Raw genomic sequence first — 17,324 nt, forward strand, 5'->3', positions numbered from 1 at the left:
GGTAATTACTCTGAGCAGTGAGACAGCAATTAAAAAAGCGGCGCAATGGAGGAGAAAGATAGGAAATAAAAAGTCTGACAACCATTTACATGTTTGTGACCTGATTCTGTGCAAATTGTAGTTTTGTAATGTACTGTGCTATTTGTATTTATATCATTTACTATTTTGGCGGACATGTCGTCTGACATGCTTTTCAATTTTTTCCTTGATATAAACTAGCCGCTAATTTAATGTTTGAATGACAATTACCGGTATCAGTACTCATTATATAGAACATGTGGGACTGTAAAATACTGCACCAGCAATAGCGGTTAAGCTGCTTATCCAGGCTTTTAAATAAACCCCAGATTTCAGTGCACTGTGTTAATATTTACAGGATTTAAAACCCGAATTTCATTGCTAATTTAATGACAGAGAGAGTCCCAAGCACTGTCATAGCTGGCAATTTGCTCATCTAATAAGAATCACCATGCAATATGCGGTGTGTTATTTCCCTGGAGGATATTAGCCTAAAAATAGATAAACTCCTAAATCCTCCGAGTAGATTGGAACAAGTATCCTTAGAGACTAGGATACAGAATAGAGCTAATTTACTGCAGACTCTTACAGCGATGTGATAAATTGTCATTGTTGAATATGTGTGTGTGTGTGTGTGTGTGTGTGTGAGCCTGCTTTCATGTTATCAATGATTCAGAAACATCTGGATTCAGACACATGTACATGTGTGTAATTTGGAAGCTGACACGGAAGCAGTGTTGTTTGTTCAATGTCCTGAAACCACATAACATTTTATTACAGGCAGTTAACTCCCTGTAATACAGTCACAACACAATAGACGTACACTAATGTGCTGACCTGCATCTAAGTTCTGACCTCATCATTAGCACGCCATTCATGGTTTCCATTACTGTTTTTTAATGTAAGAATCATAATACAGTTTGTGTGGTTATTAATTTGGTTAATATCATTGAGGTTTTCTCTTTATTAAGGGCCTATTAAATACATAGTAACATTTTCCACAATGACACCAGATTCAATTCAATTAAATTTTATTTGGTAGCACTTTTAATAATGGACATTTACAGAAATATATAAAATCCAGGTATACATTTTACAATCATAAATCTATCCCTAATGAGCAAACCAGAGGTGACATAGCAAGGAAAATCTCCCTGAGATGACATGAGGAAAAAACCTTGAAGGAACCAAACTCAAAAGGGAGCCCATCCTCATCTGAGTAACACGGGATAGTGTGATTATAAATCATTTTTCTTCTATAAGTGTTAAATATATAGGTCAAAAAGTGCTAATCATTTGTATCTCTATATTTAAGCCACTGGTGTATATACCGTATATTATATACGGCATTATTTAGCTGGCATGCCTGGATTAAGACCACACAGGGCTTTGGGGCTACGGATGCTTAGTGTGCCTTACCATTACGTCTTTTTTTCTTTCTTATATTTTTGAAGAGGTCTTTGAAATCATACACCTCCTATACATATCCGGGGACATACACATCTTCTCTCCTTTATTTTTACCAAAAATGCTTTGTAAAAGGAGCACTCTGCTGACACATTGGTAATGGACAAGGTGAAATTCGCAGGACTGCTGCTACATTCGAGTGATGTTGGAAACTGAGAAACACTCATTTTTCTACTGGGAAATTTCAATCGAACACCTGAGTGGGAAAGAGATTCTGGATGATACACAAGTTTATGAGACATGACATACTGCACATTATTTGGACAATAATATGTGGACCCCTGACCATCAAACCCCATATGTGCTTCTTGAACATCCCATTCCAGATTCAGTCCCTCATTTGCTGTTGTAATTAACCAGCACTCTTCTGGGAAGGCTTACCACCAGATTTTGGAGCGTGGCTGTGGGGATTTGTGCTCATTCATCTACAAGAGCATTAGTGAGGTCAGGCACTGATGTTAGGTGAGGAGGCCTGGGGTGCATTCGGCATTCCAGTTCATCCCAAAGGTGTTCAGTGGGGTCGCAGTCAGGGATCTGTGCAGAACATTCGAGTTTTCCTCTCCAGCCTTGGCAAACCATGTCTTCATGGATCTCACTTTATGCACAGGGGCATTGTCATGCTGGAACAAATTTGGGCCCCTTAGTTTCACTGAAGGGAAATCTTAATTCTATAGCATACAAAGACATTATATACAATCGTGTGCTTCCAACTTTGTGCAACAGTTTGAGGAAGACCCACATATGGGTGTGATGGTCAGATGTCCACAAACTTTTGGCCATATAGTGTATATCCCAACCTTTCACTTGCCTGTTCTGTATTTTTACAGATTTTTTGCAGTTATCTTTTATCAGAGTTATTTATGGACTCTGATACAAATAAGTATGTTTTGGTGGGAATGGGAGTCATGCTATAGTAAAATCTAAATGTGAAAAAAATTATATACACCTAATGAATTTCATTCCACATAATTGCAAGAAGTTCAAACACAGAATGAGGAACCTCTGGAACTTTTCCCATTTTGTGGGCGTCTACATAGAAGCATCTGAACAGACTGAAGTTGTACTTACTAGTTCACCATCTGGTATGTGCGATCGTCCAATAAGCACATGTACACAGCTTTAATCCACATTTGGGAAAAAAAAAAAGTCTGTCATTACTCATTTTTGAAAAGCAATATATCCATTGGGCCAAAAAACAAAACAATCAGGAAATTTCACTAATTATAGCTTATTTAAAGTTAGAAACTGAACAAACACTTCTTACTTCTGAACAAATTCCCCAGCCAATCAATAGACCTCTTTAATCTGTACTTTACTTTAATCCCGCCATTGCAGTACAAGATCCAACAGTGCATACAACTAGCTTTGAAATCGGAAAGTGAGAAGAATCATGAGAGTCATGTTTGCACAAAATCAGCCTCAAATATTAATTAACTGTAGCTTATGAATGTAACAATTCTTGTCATCATGTACTTTATAAAATTCAACTGCACCTGTAATTCTCAGTACTTCATTCTTCACTAAACTACACAATTTTTTTCACTTCAGCAATATATTTCAAGAAAGCTGTGTCTCTTTTTTCATAATTGTGTCAGTACAATACAGTACAATTATACTAATCTGATAGGGGAAAAAAATTTACTGATTCTAAGATCCTTTGATAAAACCACTGGAAAGTGTACAATCTTAACACCTGTTACAGTAAAAGTGAATTATGTTTAAGGTAGTTAAGTTTCCAGGATGTTTTGTATTGTATTTTTTTTTCCATTTAGGCATGGTTATATATGAAATAAAATACATTTATTTCATAGATGTATTAGTTAATAGAAAAGAAAGATTTGCAATTAGTGTAGTGTAATAATGCAATAACGTCTTTGTATTTTTATTCCAAATTACTACTCGACACGTCACTTTTTTGCCCTGTTTACTTAGATATTTAACAAGCAAATCCTGTTACCTGACAGTGAAATTCAGTCAGAATATGTCCATACATTACCACTCTGTTACTCTAAATACAACTTCTTAATACCAGGAAAATTGTTAGTTATACTTACCATCATTCCACCCATTATAACAAAGTTTACACCACACCCTTACCTACATAATTCCTAAAATTGGTTAAGCCATTCAGAGCTGGACTGTCTTTCTGGACTTTCTTTCTTTTTTACTATATTTTTTATTAGACACAAGTTACCCACATTCCCAGGAAATAACTAGACCTGAGGGTAAGAGTATTACGAGAATTACTATGCCAAATGCAGACAATTCTGCTACTATTTCTACAATTTACTATTTCCATAAAGTGAACATGATGACACAAACCAAATGTGAATAAGAGTGTGTCCTTAGCAAGGGGCTAATAAGTTGAAACTTGCAAAAATGCTAAACATCGGGGCGGCTCATATAATTGGGCTAGAGGGGCTAATCCCACCTCTCTTTTAAAGATAAAACAAAAATCAATATAAGGTTTCATTTTGGATCCATGTCATCTTATTTGCAGTTAATAAATGCTTTAAAGAGGATTATTTTGGATTTTTTGTAAGGAAACACACAGAATGGGATGAAGCGAGCCTGTATTCACACAGCAACAGTCATGTCATGTGACTACACAGAGTGACACAGCCCCTACATCTAAGCCTGCTTCAGTGACGTTTCCATTATACGTCAGCAGCATTCACGTTACAGACTCAGTCACAGGTGTAATAACTTGAATGAAGTGGATTATTTGCTCCATCATCACTTTTCTCCTGAAATGCTTTTGCAGGAGAAAATAATCAATTATAATTAGTTTATAATAAAACTTAATTAATAGATTGAGCACTCACTGTCTCATTAACAAATTGAACAAATTATACAAAAGGACAGATGACAGAAGTGTAAGTTTAGTGTTTTTTTGGTTTGAACGAAAGAGTTAAAACGTCTGTTTCAGAGGAAACACAGCATGAACCCAGTCGAGCATTACAGGCTTGAAGCAAAAAAAAAGATAAATTACTAATGCAGCTCCCTATCTCCTTTAAGTGTGGGTGTGTGTGTGTGTGAGTGTGTGTGTGTGTGTGTGTGTGTATTTGCCCCAATATGAATTAGATTTCAGAATTTAACAAACACCCTTATTGATAGCAACTTGCGAATGATGATGATGATGATGATTATTATTATTATTATTATTATTATTTCTACTACTACTATGAGTACCCTTTTCCCAGGGGTGTTATTTTATTTATTTATTTAATTCAACCTCCAAACTCAGATAAATTTGGTTATATAAGCTTCTATGTGTCAGCCAATTACCATGCATAAGGTGAAGCCACATATTTAAAGATTTTTTTTTTACATTCTGACAGAAAAGAACAAACTTGAAGCTTCATATAGACAGCTGGAAAAGAAACTTTTAGCTGTACATGTTGTACATATGCTCAATAAGAGAAAGTGGACAGATCAGGATTAGTCTTCTACGGTATGCTTGGAGATTTAAGAGTTTGAAAAGATGTGTTTATGCATAGAAGCAACTTCTGAAAATTTTAAGGGTTAACAGATTGCAGTTTATATCTGAGAGTAAACATTCAGAAAATAAAACTGATTTAAAAGCATATGTTCATAATGTGGCCGTAATAGGATCACTTTTTCATATTCTGATGAATTTATTCATTAAAAAAATTTTAAATCAAACTTATTTATTATTTACTGAGACTGAGGGAGTGCTTAATGAGAAGCCAGATGCAACCTTATAAAACCAAACAGTATTTGACCTTACAGATTAATAAGGTTTTATCAATATTTGGTTGGTGTTCAATTAAAAAAAAAAAAGGTATAGTATAATAATTGTAAGAATAATAATTTGAAGTGATGTTAATATACTGTAAATAGTGATAGGGTACTATCAAAGCTTACACAAAAACCACACACTTTAGTGTTATCTCAAGCTAAATCTGTGTTTCAGTACTGTTTTTAATACGTGACTGTGAACTTCCCTTCTTGGATGTGCATAAGGTCTATATCAGAAAATCCAAAGGTTTCATAGTAATTTGTGTTTACTTTGACATGATTTGATATAGTATTTACTTCCTTGCTCCTGTTTACATGTCAGTTCAGTAGTTCTTCTGGTTTAATAAAAGGATATTGCATCAAATAGCAAGGGCAAGTTGAGGAGGGCTCGTTAAACACAGCACTGGATCAGAGCCCTAATCTGAAGGTAATCACATTTCCATACACAGATTTGCAGAAGGGGTGTACAGGAGGGCTGATTTTTTTTTTTTTTCCTCATTAGCTTGGACATTTTTTTCCAGTTAAAACAGCAGGCTATTTTTATGTCAGGTTGTACTTTTAGGTTTATAGTCATATTGTTGTCTGAGGAAGTTTGGCTTGGCAGTCAGTCACAGACACTTAATGTAACAACCAGACGTACACCACAATGTGAATGCTCAATTCTTTAATCTTACCGACAGGTCAAACACAGTAAACAGGAATGGCAGCGATGAGTAGGATTTTAAAAATATACACAATAGCATAACACCAGTAACTGAAATCAACTGCTAATTGGGATTTTTCAAGCAGATGTGCAGAACAGCTGTCAATAGCTAGAAGGATGGCAATGCCAATGGAGGAGTGGGCAAGGGCATATTTTGCCTTGCACAATGGCATTTGTTTCTTCCACTATCAGTGTCTACAAAGGTATACACTCACTGTCCACTTTATCAGGAAATACCTGTACTGCACATTCATGCGATTGTCTACAGACAATCAACAGTAGCAGTGCATCGCATAAAAATCAGGCAGGTACAGATCAAGATCTTCGGGTTAATGTTCACATCATACATCAGAATGAGTTCTGATACAGTACCTCAAATAACCACTCTTTACAACCGTGGTGAGGAGAAAAGCATCTCGGAACACACATGCTGAACCTTGAGAGAGGAAAAGACCACATAAGGTCAATCCATGAAATGTTGGCAGAATACATAACATGATTTAATACACAGGTAGTTAGCAATTATCTAGGATATTCCATAATCAGTATCCAAAACATGTAAAGGCCAACACTAAGAAGAACAAAGAAAAGAGGACTTAAAATAAGGCTTAGACTTAAGGACCCTAAATGGATGATAAGTCTTTGCAATAAAACAAAGCAAAAGAAAGATACAAGTAGACAACCTAATTGAGGGCTAAATGGAGAACAGGTGCATACACTTCGGGAACAAAACCACTAGCTATGTTTACATGCACATCAATATTCTGATGTTAATTGGAATTTGCCAATATTCTAATTAGTATTGAGTCATGCAAATGCCGCAATCCGATTGCCCAATTCAGATTAAGACAATATTCTGATCCCCCAAATTCCGATTCCCATCCGTGCAATATAGCTGTTTTAATCAAAAATTTTTTGCATGTAAAACACCTTATTCAGAAAATCCACTGAAAGGAGATATATGTGCATGCTCAGTCCGCAAGGAATTGTGGGTGCTAATAGATGCTTAATTGTAGGCTAGGTATTTGGGAATGGCAACTCAGCCATACTTACAACAATCATGTATACAGTGATATTCCGGTGCCTCTATGCATATAAACATCATATTCGGAATATGGCTGCAACCTGAATATAGACCTTAAATGCAATTTGATGTGCATGTAAATGTAGCCAATGACATGACAGGGGCAGAGATAGGACATAACCAAGACAAAGGCACATGGCAAAACAAACAAATGCACATGGAGAATGAATCACAAGAGCAAGCAGCACTCATCTAGCTGAGAACTATACCAGGTACTGAAAAGGGAAGTTTGTGACATTTACAGTGTATCAAATCAATCTTTTCAGTTAGTGTTAGTTATCTTTTCACAATACAGTCATTCGGTCTATGTGCTTTTGCAGTGATGGGAAGTTTTTAAGGAAAGGGTTTGCACTGTAAATAATCTGAATGCATCATTTAGTCATTTCTTTCCTAGAGTTATCATGGCCAAATAATAGCTTTCTAAATTACACAACCAACTACATTAATTTGACCGTTTTGTATTTTGCTTGCACACTCAAACATTGGTTCACATTAGTGATCAGTGTAAAAATGATTCCAGTTGTTAATAGGCTGGAAATGCCTGGTTTGCTTTTGGTTGCGGTGCTTTTCATCTTATCGTGTTAGTGGGATTGTGTCAGGCTGAAAGCTAACAACATAAAAGGAAACAGTCTAATTTTGCAGGAGAACAAGTTCAGTAAGATGATGCCAAAGAAACAAATGCTATGGTCAAATCGCAAGGTAAATACTTAATAATACTATATGCAGATAATTACATTATATTATTTAGCATTAAAATTTTATTTTTCATAATACACTTATCAAATAATCTGAAATACTTTTTGGTGTCTGGTTTATATTATTCAGATCTACATTGTATTATCAAAATAAGTGTTGCATAAACCAATGTGTTGGTTCTAAACTTGGCAAATGGTAAATTTAACATTCTCATGCTCAATATACGGCCCATGATTCTACTAGATACAAAAAAACCCCACAACACTGGTAATTGAAATCAACAGAACAGACGACTGTGTTGAGGAGATTGTTATACTGGTGTTTTGCCTTCAGACATTTTTGCAACATAATGAATGGAAAAAAAAAAAAAAAAAAAAACTCCACTCATGTCAAGATGCGTTAGATCATAAAGCGCTTCTGGCTACACAGCATGTCACTGTTTATATATTACACCTGACATTATTCATAATTTATTACTCAGCCTGCCTGGTGTTTTTATTCATTACTAAGTGACTGTGTGCATGTCAGTGTGATTGACAGAATTCAAAGAGAGTCATATATGGAACCTGATGTGTCTATTGAGAGATACGCTAATGTGCTAAACTGTCTGTCCACCAGTCTTGTTCAAACCATCCCACTCAGGTCTGTCTCTATCACTTTTCTAGGACACATTAAAAAAGCATTTTCTTGACAAACACATCAAACAAAATGAGTCAATCTGGTGGCTCTGGTGGCATAAATGCAGATAAAATTGTTGTTGGTCTGCTGCTTTAAGCTTCAGTTCAATGCAAACATCCAAACGGCTTTATAATACAAGACAATCCTTTAAACCAGATTTGTTTGCAGGAGTTAATTAAACAGCACATATTTTGTATGCCATAATTAACATTCTTTTCCAGGACAGAGACCAAAATTCCAAGCACATGAAGGTTAATATTAGATGAGGATTTTTCCAAGACAGTTCTGGAATTGCATAGTGTAATGAGACTGTTTAAATATTGATGGTTTTAAATAGACTTTATAGCAGAGAACATCAGCACTCTCTCAACAAAGGCACTGAAAAGAAAGAACCAAAAACCGGTTCCAAATTTTAATGAACTAGATCTTACAATGACGTCTGGCACTATTTGGTCTCTTATTAAATTTTGTAGGACTAATGGAGACTGCTTTTTGGCTGAGACGGAATCCTGGCAAACATGCTCCTTTAACATGCTTTGATATGTCTACTTTAACAAAACAATTATACTCCACCAAAACAATGTGGAAATATTTTTATTTACTTGCTAACATTACCTAGTCTTTTAGCCTGCAGACATAACGTTAGGTATATAAGAAGACTGTTTTTATAGCCGTGTTTGCTAAACTGTCAGTTATGCTTTGATCAAGTTTTTGAATACTCGTCTCGTCTTGCCATAGTGCAATGGACATAAGCCTAATTCACTTTGTAAACAGTCTAAATACCAGCTGTCAAATTAAACATGATGCAAACACACCTTCACTGACACTGTACCGCAGACAATGATCAATCAAGTGAAGAGTGACGGTGAGGTTTCCGTTTACTTACCTATTTACCTCAGGAAATTAGCCTATTTACCTCAAGAAATTAGACTAGAGAAACTGCTGTGGACGATGATGATGATGATTACTCGTTTTCCATTGCAAATTGCCACATTTATTATCTTTAGATATTTGAACATTTGAATATTATTTATGGTACAAGTACCAGAGGGGGAGCCTTGGAGCCACCTTCTCTTCAAGTTCTCTTAATTCTCCTTCCAGTATTGACTGAAAATGAAAGGGTTAAATGCTTTTGCTAAGTGCAAAGAAATGAGATGGTGTTGTCTAAGTAAATACAGCAAAGCAAGCTCATCTAATGGTTACAAATTGGACAAGCCCTTACATGACAATCAACCAATCCCATTTTCATTTCCAACTTGTGGAACAATTTCACATCACTCCAGGTGAAAATATGTCACTGCTTGCAAGCACAAGTTGTCTACCATTATCTGATCTTTGATTTGCAATCACTTGTCTTGCAGCTAATTGGCACATATGCATGTAGAGCGTCAATCATGAGATGTGGAAAGTAGGTCAACAAACTAGCTAGTCAAGTTAGGGTATGTCCATTAAAATAATTAAAATACATCAGAGTGTTTCACTGGCAGATCGAGGACAGCCATCCTCTTGTGAATTTGCAGTTCATGGCAGAATAAATTGGGAAAATTAGGAGCGGCTAATCAGGACTGCTTTTAGCATTGACTCATCAGCGAGTTACTATGTTGTTTCACATTACTACCTGCCTAAGCATTACAGATTTTCTCAACAGTCTGTTAGCACAAGTTCTAACTAGCTTGTGACAATGAAAATCAGCCACCTGCATGTTCACTGGCTAATGGAAATGATGGATTGCTTTTCGTAGTGGTTCTTAGTGTGCAAATGCTGAAAGAAAGTCAATGCCATCTTTAAATTTTAACAGGGATGAGACGTCCTCCCTGATCTATTCAATTCAAACTTGTTTAGCAGAATAGAATGTACTGAAAGCCAATGATTAGCAGTAGTAATCATTGCTCTATTAGTCCCATGAACATTTAGCTTAGATCCTGATTCCCTGTGAAGCTGAGTTGAGGTAGTAGAGCATTTGCCTAAAAAAAAGAAGATAAAAACATTCTTTTGACCCCTAAATTCTGCTGTTGGATGCAAAAATTTCCATGACAATTTTTCATATGGAGGCATGACAAACAATAGCATGTACTCTTCAAAACATAGCATCAAGAATTATTCATAACAGCAAGACCTCTTGTCCTCAGACTTTCCTCTAAGGGAACGCTTGATTTCTTCCCTTGAGGACTGGTACGCACACCTCGGCAGTGCATGCAGTGCCACTTGGGAGCATGCATTTTATACATCCTTAATTAAAATACTTGGTATGACTCATAGCCCTTTTTCTATTATCGTGGTGCTGATTCAAGCAAGTTATTTATAGGACCACCATTACAGTAAGACGTGAAGACTGTGGGAAGAAAAGTTATTTGAAGAAAACAGCAAAATTAATAACACACTCAGTTACAATGAGATGGGATTTACATTGCTAATCTGAAAATATAGCATTATTCATTTTGCATGTAATTGTAGTTCATGTACTTCTTACATGTAATTGGCCCAGTGCTGTGTAATGACTTGACTTTGAATGAACAATATGCTTTCAAATCCATGGATTAGTAAACGCTCACTGGTGGTCGTAATGATTTGTCTCTTAAACCAGTGGAAATGTGGTTAAATGGTATAATTATATACTTAATATACTTTAAATATACTTAAAATTATAAGAACATCTTTGAAAAAAGTATTCACAATTCTCTGTATGAAAAATAATGGTTCAGCTTTTCCAAGTATGGGAAAGTGATGCCCTTGAAACTGCCTTTGAAATGGCTTGAGACAAACATTTCTGTGGATTTCTGTTGAATGCAAATATAAACAGGAATCTGTGGAGTGCGAGGGTCAGTGGTGAGAATGTGACCCAGCCTGAAGAGTTTCAGAACCGCCCCCGACTTCACTTGAGTAGCCGCCTGAATATCTACCATTGTGTGTCAACACTGGGCGAGTTGTAGCATATTTCAGTGTGCAGAGCACACATACATTCTGTATGTGCCAACTCAAGACAGGCAATGATGGGCTGAAATGTTTTTCATGGTCCAGTAAGGTCTTTGTGTTATGGGTGACACATGCCTGAAGAAACAAGTCCTTAATAATGAGGTCAAACATCGGCCAAATAAACAGAATACACACAGCTAAAAAAACAAAAATTAAAAAAAAAATAAATAAATAAAACATTTTAATTTAGCATTCATTTCCTAGGAATCAACTGATTTGGTACCTCATGGTTTATGTAAATGCATTTAATGCTCCAACAGAACACATCAAGGCACCTAAAACAGTGCGGACATACTAACATGGTGGTCTATCATTATATCTACCATGATCCTGGTATACAGCAACTGCTATAATTTATGCATATATTTCATTTTATTTAAAAAAGTAAAACATACAGTGTATGTTCTTAACACTGGCTGTAATATGAACCTGATTCTCACATAAATAAATAAATAAATAAATAAATAAATAAATAAATAAATATGTGACATGGACAAAAATTGTCCTATGTTAAATCATCTCACAATCATGCCTCTGGTGTTTTTTGTGTAATTTGCCTGCATATGCTTATCGAGTAACTCGGGTATTAAGAAGATTTATACCACAGTGCTTTTGAATTCTCGATTCTGATTGGTTCAAAGGTGTTGGTTTTCTTTCTTACAGCAGCTCTGAAAATAGTTCTAGCTGAACGGCAAATCAAAGGTTTATATTAATATACTTACGTGCATTATTGTTTGTACAATCTCCACATAATTGAATTTGAAAATGTGTGTAATTGTTGATAATTTTTATGAGAGGAGTTTTTCTTTAACATTTTTGGGAGGAATCTCCAGCACTTTGTAACAGTCAAAGGTAAAGCTATGTTTTCCGACATGGAAAAGACTTCAGGAAAGAGGAGTTTGCACAAAAAAAAAAAAAAAGTTAGCATTGTCAAATTGCTGTGGTTTAATAGGAATAAAATACTTCAGGACATGGTAATGGCCACTGCATCACAGCATTGTTGATTATTTTCCTATAATTGCACTTCCTCTTGTTTTTTTTTTTCTCTTATTAAAGCATGGATTAGTATAAGAAAAAAATGGAAAGTAACCCTAATCCTAAATACTAGCTTCAATCTACTCCAGTCAAAGTAGCTAATCTACAGCCAAGCTACATTTTTGATAAAGTAGCTAGATACACTACTAAGAAAAAGTAGTTTACTACACTGAAGCTATTTTGTCAATCTGAGCAAAAGTGTGGCATTTTCATTTATCCGGTTCATTTAGTGCACATAATCATCATCATCATCATCATAATAACAATAATAAAATAATGATTATTTAATTATTATTTAATTAAATAATAATAAATTCTTTGTGTAGGGTTTACCATACCAGAAATTTTGCTTTTCCATTTGTAAACCACTCTTAGTTAGTAGCAGTTAACATTACTGAAGTGAAAAACAGCAATAATCAAAAACCACAACAGACACTGAGAGGACTCACTCCACTACTGCTGGTTCAGTTACGTAATTTCTGGAAATATTTAGCTAGTTAACATTAATGGACGTACAGTAATCCATATAATATCCATATAATATTAAATTAAGAAGCTATGTTTGGATGTTTGCTGTTTTTTGTTTTTTTGTTAATTTGCTATTGCTGTTATGTAATAAAATTACAACTCAAATCATCAACAAAGTAAATGAACTCATATTGAAACTCATATTCATACCTGTTCATATTCTGTATTCTAAAAGCCTGTTGTAATCAGGCTAGTGTGTTTGTTAGCCAGCTGGCTGGCATGGCTTAATGCACAGGTAAACCTTCACCATCTTGAATGACTGCACACAACATGCACATTACCTAATGAGCAAGGGTGCAGGCTGTTGATGTTAATTTCAGAGAGTAATAGTATCCTGTTGCAGCTGTGACAAATCTAAATAAAGCTAATCAACCTGTCAGTGAGAGTGTCAGTGCCTGCTGGGTTCAGTCAACACGGTCTATCATGTCATTCCATCTCTCATGTAATTCAGAAGAGATGCGGCAAGTGCTAATTACTTAGACAAGGCCATTTTTTACAACTTTGTGTAATTCAGTCACTTCCAGTGCTATGTGAAACAGTTTGAAAGCTAAAGTCACTTGGGAGATTTAAAAATGGAGTTAAAACAGAAGGATGAGAAAATGGAAGGAGGTTATTGCTAATGTGTTAGCAAGCTAAGCAAGATCTTGATGTGTTGACGTGTTCTGGTGCTTTTCAAACCCCAGTTTCCACACTTCCTTCCTGCTGCTCCAAAAAAAAAGCACGAGACTAGAGTTGTGTTATCTTTATTTCACACTAACAAAAGAAAACGATTGCTCAATCTCACTCTGTCTTTTAAAGAAAGCAGCTGTTGATCTGAGGGACAGAGATGAAGGTTGTTCACTCTGAGATCTTCACTTAGACTCTCAGCCTGCTCTGTCTCTCATAATGTACAACCCATTTCAGAGCACTTGCTGATTTCAATGATTTGACAAGCATCTAAAAAAAGCATATTCTTGGTGGATTCAGAGCTTATTGTTGGGTGTGAGCTGGGAATACCCCCTGAATGGCATGCCAGTCCTCTGCAGAGCATCATGCACACACAGTAACACACTTACTCATTCACACCTAGGGTCAATTTAGTGTAGCCAATCCACTAACTGGCATGGTTTTGGGAGGTGGAAGTAAACTGGAACACCCATGTGGACATGAGCAGAACATGAGAAACTCTACACAGAGGGTAACTCTACTTAGGACACCAGTGGCTATGTGACATTAGACACTGTAGCTAGTCTATGCTTGCAAGCTAGCTAGCACAAGGAAAGATATTATATTGTGCAAGCTTACATTAGTTTAACATAACCGTCATGTGGCCCTTGGGACAAATTGACCTGTTTATCATTTTTGATAAAATTATATGTAAACAAATCATTTTTCCACCTGAGGCTTGTTGTCTGTGAGGGACATCCATGCATTTTCTGTATCGCTTATCCTATACAAGGTAGCAGGGTAGCATGGAGCCTGTCCCAGGGAACTCAGGGCACAAAGCAGGGGACACCCTGGAAGGAGTGCCAACCCATCACAGGGCACAATTGCACACACAACAGATAATTGGAAAATGCCATTCTTTGGACTGGGAAAGGAAACAGGAGTACCTGAAGGAAACTACTGAAGCACAGGGAGAACATTCAAACTGCGCACACACAGTGGTGGTGGGATTTAACCAACCAACCACGGAGATGCAATGCAAACATGCTAACCACTAATTCACCTTGCTTCCTGTGGGGGACATGTACAACAGAAGAAAAAATGGACATGTATCCTACTCCCCCTGCAGATTTACATCCCTTTTAAAGGTCCTCAGGTTAATTTGACTCGATTAATAAATGGTTGAAAAGAGTACTTGAAAACAGATGGGTCATGGTAAATATGAAATTAAAACATGAGTTCATGTCAAAGAAATAAGATCCGGAACTTGTGACCCCTCATATCCTCATACACACTGTGTGTGCGTGTGTGTGTGTGAGCGAGAGTATGTGCAGAGAGTATGTGCATCTATGAACAGAGTTTTAGGTGTCTAACAAAGACTTTTCACCACTGTAGGTTGCAGCTGGTAGCAAAAAATAGGAAGCGTTGCTAGGGCTGCATACCAACAAAGGTCACAAACACTTTCAACAAGTACCAAGTGCAGCAAGTACATTTGCAACACACACACAAATATTTTGTTCATCATGTGCTGTCTAGTCAGACATGCACCTTCAAATGGCATCTGTTTTTACAGTACTCAAGTTCATTATTCTAGTTCATCTACTGTAGACATGAATGTGCGCGCACACACACACACACACACACACACACACACACACTGTTCTGTTTTATCCAATTTCAGAATGATGTGTTTCATTTTTGTGTAAGGATAAATAAAAAAATGCAGATTTGATTGTATGATTTCTATTTGTTCTTTAAAGCTGGCATTTGTTTCGTCATAACCAATACCACTTTCAGTATAACAAGAAAGAGATAAAAAAAAAAAAAAATAGATGGACAGTTAAACACAGTTATCAATAGTCATGAAACCTTTTTTCCCCATTTATGTTTTACAAGAAAAAAAAAACATGATTTGTGCTACAGATGTGTTGATTATGTTAATTCATTACTTATCACACAAAACCAGATGCCATGATCATTAAGTGATCTAGCAGAGGCAAATTTTAAATATTAAACAGATTTAGCATCATTATTGTTTGTAAGGGAGTGAGAAACCATACAAAGACCCACGGTGGACCTCTGCTGGGTCAATCTAACCTGGGACATAACCTGTTCAGCAAAATGAGAGGGCCACACATGGATTAAGCACTATGTGCTATGCCCTATTTATACTATAAGTATGTTTCACTGTAAATATAACAAATAGATGGCAGAATGTTGCACTTACTGTGCACTGGAATAAAGATTGCATATTCATTTGAAAACCACATTCCTACATTCATAAGTTGCAGTGTGTGTGTGTGTGTGTGTGTGTGTGTTTATGAGCAGTTAATCAAATCAGTGAACATCAACACATGCACCCACACACACAGAGTGAGAGATAATGTCACCCAGGCACAAGCTGCAAAAGAAATGCTGACAATTTGGGGATTGAAAGAGGGCTCATAGGCTGAACGGAGGGAATCATCACTGGCTGCATTTACATGCACACCAATATATTAATTGGAATTTGGCAATATTTTAGTAAGTATTGAGTCATGTAAATGTCGCAATCCGATTGCCCGATTCAGATTAAGACAGTATTCTGATTTCCCAAATTCCGATTCCCACCCTTGGAATATGCCTGTTTTAATTGGAAATTTGTTTCATGTAAACACCTTATTTAGAAAATCCATGATCAGTCCACAAGGAATTGTGGGTGCTAACAGACGCTTAGCTCTACCCTAGGTATATAGGAATGTCAACCCAGGCATACTTACAACACTCATGTATACAGGAATATTCTGATGCTTGTACGCATAAACATCGCATATGGAATATGGCTGCAACCTGAATATAGACTTTAAACGGAATTTGATGTGCATGTAAACGTAGCCGATGTCAGAACTTCTTTAGTAATAGTTTAACTTGTGTTCTATAAGATTAAATTAAAGGTAAAACATTATTTTTTATTGTTGATACACATAGGATGGATAAAATGGACAAAAGAATGCAAAGGAGAGACAAAATTATATGTTGGAGAAGTGAAAAGCCTGGGAAAAGGAAGCATCACTGACATTTTGACAGCCATTATCTGATTACAAGCTGAACTGATTAGACATACTGTATGTCCATTTCACTAGAGCACATATATCTATCCAACAACGTGATCAAAAGGATATTCACTGTGAGGAAGTCCCACTTAGCTAGCAAGGTTTTAGGTATCTTTAGACAGACTGACTGTTTTTACCACTGCGTATTCTAAACTGGCTTCTTAAACAACATGCTCCTTGCAGAAAGATAGCCTATGCAGGATTTCTTAGTTTTTTTAGTGAAATATATTTATGGTTTCTTAAAGTTGAAGTGTCAAAGTATGTTATAGACAGAAAAAAAACAACCAGACCACTACACATATACAACCTAGATCAGTATCCAAAGTATGTTGAATAATCGTGTGAATTGGACTAAAAATGCAACTTTCACAAGAAATAGGGAGTTGACTTGGTGTAATGTAGAAAAAATGCAGGAAAAAATCTCAGGATCACAATTTCATACGCTGAGCTTAGTTATGCCTAGGACACAGACAAGCACACAGTCAGGGTGTCTCTTCTTCCAACTCAGACACACATTAACAATGTCCAAGACATCATGTGACCTGGGCACAGACTGGCAGACAAAGGCTGATGCTGGTGGACTGAAAGAGAGCTGGTGGGCTGAACAGAATGTATGTCATGAATGCCAGAGAGAAAGAAAAAA

Source organism: Pangasianodon hypophthalmus, chromosome 14 (genome assembly GCF_027358585.1).
Source record: "Pangasianodon hypophthalmus isolate fPanHyp1 chromosome 14, fPanHyp1.pri, whole genome shotgun sequence".
NCBI classification, from domain to species: domain Eukaryota; kingdom Metazoa; phylum Chordata; class Actinopteri; order Siluriformes; family Pangasiidae; genus Pangasianodon; species Pangasianodon hypophthalmus.